This window comes from Arachis ipaensis, chromosome B6 (assembly GCF_059453495.1).
Source record: "Arachis ipaensis isolate K30076 ecotype BB chromosome B6, ASM5945349v1, whole genome shotgun sequence".
Taxonomy (NCBI): domain Eukaryota; kingdom Viridiplantae; phylum Streptophyta; class Magnoliopsida; order Fabales; family Fabaceae; genus Arachis; species Arachis ipaensis.
The window spans coordinates 80,746,554-80,751,290 of record NC_142441.1 but is presented as its reverse complement, the minus strand read 5'-3'; the positions used below and the strand labels follow the sequence as shown (position 1 = coordinate 80,751,290).

The 4,737-nt window shown below is 41.9% G+C and overlaps 1 non-coding gene across 1 annotated transcript; it reads left to right on the top strand.

Moving 5' to 3' along the window:
* Window positions 1-4,633: 4,633 nt before the first annotated feature.
* Window positions 4,634-4,737, top strand: LOC148561494 (small nucleolar RNA R71). Its single transcript, XR_015886348.1, has one exon. It is a non-coding gene; the product is annotated as a small nucleolar RNA R71 (small nucleolar RNA).

Sequence of the window (4,737 nt, the reverse complement as noted above, 5' to 3'; positions counted from 1 at the left end):
GGTGTGAAACACCAAACTTAATTCTTTGCAATGCACAGAAACTACTTCACCTTTTTATTGAAACAAATAAAAGAAACAGCAAGGGAGTATTACCTCAGGTTGGGTTGCCTCCCAACAAGCGCTTCTTTAATGTCATTAGCTTGACGGTCAGCTGCCTCAGTTGAGGTGATATTTAACCTTGTCCTTCTCCTCCACATCTCCCAAGTAATGTTTGAGTCTTTGACCATTCACCGTGAAGGTTCGTTGTGACTTTTCTTCCATGATTTCTATTTGTCCATATTGGGAGACTTTGGTGACCAGGAATGGTCCAGACCACCTTGATTTTAGCTTCCCTGGAAAATGGCAAGCTTTTCCATATACTAGTTGGTAAGGAGACATTCCAATTGGTGTTTTGAAAGCTGTCCTATATGCCCAAAGAGCATCATCTAGCTTAATCGACCAGTCCTTCCTTGAAGTTCCCACAGTCTTTTCCAGGATTCTTTTGAGTTCCCTATTAGATATTTCGGCTTGCCCACTCGTCTGTGGATGGTATGGTGTGGCTACCTTATGTTTGACTCCATATTTTAGAAGCAATGCCTCTAATGGTTTGTTGCAGAAGTGGCTTCCTCCATCACTGATGATTGTTCTTGGAACCCCAAAACGGCAAAAAATGTGTTTTCTGAGGAAGTTCATGACTACCTTATTATCATTGGTTGGAGTTGCTATTGCTTCAACCCATTTGGAGACATAGTCTACTGCCACAAGGATGTAATTATTTGAGTATGAGGTGGGAAAGGGTCCCATGAAATCTATCCCCCATACATCAAACAATTCAAGTTCCAGAATGAATTGTTGTGGCATTTCATTTCTTCTTGGCAGGGTCCCCGCTTTCTGGCATTCATGGCAGTGCTTCACTAGTTCCTTTGCATCTTTGAAGATAGTGGGCCAATAAAAACCACACTGCAACACCTTAGCTGCTGTTCTTTCTCCTGCAAAATATCCTCCATAGGTGGAGCCATGGCAGTCCCATAAGGCTTCCCTTCCTTCTTCCTCTGATATGCATCTTCTGAGTATGCCATCCGAACATTTTTTGAACAAGTATGGTTCGTCCCAGATGAAGTATTTGGCATCATTTACCAATTTCTTCCTTTGATGCTTATTAAATTCCAACGGCAAACTCCCAGTGGCCTTGAAGTTCGCTATGTCTGCAAACCAGGGTGCTTTGTGAATTACCATGAGTTGTTCATCAGGAAAGCACTCATTTATATGTGTGCTTTGTGCGCTTCCTTCTTCACATTGTATCCTTGATAAATGGTCTGCCACCTTGTTCTCTACACCCTTCTTGTCTTTGATTTTAATGTCAAATTCCTGCAACAAAAGACCCCATCTAATAAGTCTTGGTTTGGATTCTTGTTTAGCAAGTAAGTATTTTAAAGCTGAATGATCAGTGAAGACAATGACTTTAGATCCAATGAGATAGGATCTAAATTTGTCAAATGCAAAGACTATTGCCAAGAGTTCTTTTTCAGTGGTTGTGTAATTCCTTTGGTTATCATTCAAGACCTTACTGGCATAATAAATCACATGTACCAAATTGTCTTTCCTTTGTCCTAACACTGCCCCAACAGCAAGGTTTGATGCATCACACATCAGTTCAAAAGGTAAGTTCCAATCAGGTGGGGCAATGATAGGTGCAGAGGAAAGTTTTTGCTTCAAAAGTTCATAGGCTAGCATGCAATTTTTATCAAATACAAAGGGTGTATCAGAGACAAGCAAGTTACTCAAAGGTTTGGCTATTTTAGAAAAGTCTCTAATAAACCTTCTGTAAAAGCCAGCGTGTCCCAAAAAACTCCTAATTGCCTTGACATTACTTGGTGGGGGTAATTTTTCAATGAGTTCCACCTTAGCTCTGTCCACCTCAGTGCCTCTATTCGAGATTTTGTGGCCAAGGACTATTCCTTCTGTGACCATGAAATGACACTTTTCCCAGTTTAATACTAGGTTGGTCTCTTGGCATCTCTTAAGCACCAAGGCAAGGTGGTGTAGGCAGCTAGGAAAAGAATCTCCAAACACAGAAAAATCATCCATGAAAACCTCAATAAATTTTTCAATCATGTCTGAAAAGATGGACAGCATGCATCTTTGGAAAGTGGCAGGTGCATTGCACAATCCAAAGGGCATGCGTCTATAAGCAAAAACTCCATATGGACAAACAAATGATGTTTTCTCTTGATCTCTAGGATCAACTACTATCTGATTATAGCCTGAGTATCCATCCAGAAAGCAATAGTAAGCATGCCCTGCAAGCCTTTCAAGCATCTGATCCATGAATGGGAGTGGGAAATGATCTTTTCTGGTGGCTTCATTGAGCTTCCTGTAGTCTATGCACATCCTCCACCCAGTGACAGTTCTTGTGGGTATGAGTTCGTTCCTCTCATTTGGCACCACAGTTATGCCACCTTTCTTGGGAACTACATGGATGGGACTAACCCATGGGCTATCAGAAATGGGGTAGATTACCCCTGCCTGCCATAACTTCATGACCTCTTTTTGTACCACTTCTTTCATGACGGGATTCAATCTTCTCTGAGCTTGAATGTAGGGTCTAGCATCCTCTTCTAACAAGATTTTATGCATGCATATGGATGAACTTATCCCCTTTAAATCAGCTAGGGTCCATCCAATGGCGTCCTGATGAGTTTGTAGCACATTGATCAATTTTTCTTCCTGTTCTTGGCTCAGGGCAGAGCTAATGATAACAGGATAGCTCTCATTACTACCCAAGTATGCATACTTGAGATTAGGGGGCAATGCTTTGAGCTCAGGTTTTGGTGCTTCCTTCTCTTCTTTCACTCTATCTGGCATGCTTGGCATGGTTGTTTCAGCAGCCTTGATGTCACTATCTTCAATATCCTTGGTGAACTCCTCCTCTGCCACTTCCTTTGTTGTTTCCTCAAAGGTTTCTTGTACTGCAATGTCCACTACATCCACCCTCATGCATTCCTTTAGTGATTCTGATGGATAGCTCATTGCCTTGAATACGTTAAACACCAATTGCTCATCATGTAGTCTAAGAGTGAGCTCACCCTTTTGGACATCTATGATGGCTCCTGCAGTAGCCAGGAAGGGTCTTCCCAGAATTATTGAAGCTTCGGCTTCTTCCTCCATATCTAATACCACAAAATCGGCAGGGAATATGAAATCTCCCACTTTTACCAACAAATCCTCAACTATCCCATGAGGGAATTTAAAGGTTCGGTCTGCCAATTGGAGGGCCATTCTTGTTGGTCTGGCTTCCTCAATCTCCATTCTTCTCATCATTGTTAGAGACATCAAATTGATACTGGCCCCTAAGTCACACAAGGCCTTCTCCACCATGACTTCTCCTATGATGCAGGGGATTTGAAAACTGCCTGGATCCTTCAGTTTCTGAGGCAATTTGTGTTGAATGATGGCACTGCATTCTTCAGTCAACAACACAGTTTCCTCATTTCTCCAGCTTCTCTTTTTGGTCATTAATTCCTTTAAGAATTTTGCATAGAGTGGCATTTGCTCTATTGCCTCAGCAAACGGGATGTTGATTTGAAGCTTCTTGAAAATCTCCAAAAATCTGGAGAATTGGCCATCCTTTTCACCTTTCATCAAACGTTGAGGATATGGTGCTTTGGGTTTATACGGCTTCAGGACCTCTTTTTCTTTTTCTCTTGTTGCAGACGGTGTAAAGGATTGTCCCTGTTCCTTGTCTCTCACATTTTCCTTTGCTTCATCCTCTGTGGGTTCACTTGAGATCTCCTTCAGCTTTTTTCCACTTCTGAGGGTTATGGCTTTACATTCTTCCCTTGCAATAGCCTTGGCAGCATGAGAAACACTTGGCCCAGGGATTTGCTTATACAAATACCCAATTTGATTTTCTAACTTCTCGATGGCAGCTCCTTGGTTTTGCAAGTTGGAAATTACTTCTTCCTTAAAAGCTTTCAATTCGGTTATGTCTTGACCCATGGTTGCAAGCATTCCTTCTATCCTGTTTAATTGATCTTGAAATTGTTGGTTCGGATTAGGTTGGGTAGGTCGATTATTTTGGCCTTGATATGATGGTTGGGAGTAAGTGTTTTGTGTGGCTTGGTATGATCTTTGGTTGGAGTTTTGGTATGTGGAATTGTTATGTTGGTTATGGTTGTAAGGTTTGTGGTTTTGTGGTTGGGTTTGTTGGTTCCCCCACCCAAAGTTTGGGTGGTTTTTCCATCCTGGATTGTAAGGGTTGGAATGTGGATCATATGATTGCCTTTGTTGATTTCCTACATAATTGGCCTCTTCCCAATCACCTCCTTCAGTGCTTTCTTCCTCTTGCTCTTGTGTGTGTATTGCAGTCACTTGCTTTGTTTCTAATTTCCTGGTGAGCTCTGCTAGTTGCTTGGCAAACACCTTGTTTTGGGCTAGAATTGTATCAACATGGTTCAGCTCCATGACTCCCTTAGTGTTGTGTCTCTCTGATGCATAGTAGTACTCATTCTCAGCCACTGTTTCAATCACTTCAATGGCTTCTTCCACAGTCTTTTTCCTGTTCAATGAACCTCCTGATGAATGGTCCACAGCCTTCCTTGATTCATAAGAAAGTCCATCATAGAAAATGTGCAATTGCACCCAGTCATGGAACATGTCTGGTGGGCATTTTCTTGTCAAATCCTTGAATCTCTCCCATGCCTCGTAGAGAGTTTCACCATCTTGTTGTCTAAAAGTCTGAACCTCAGATCGAAGCCT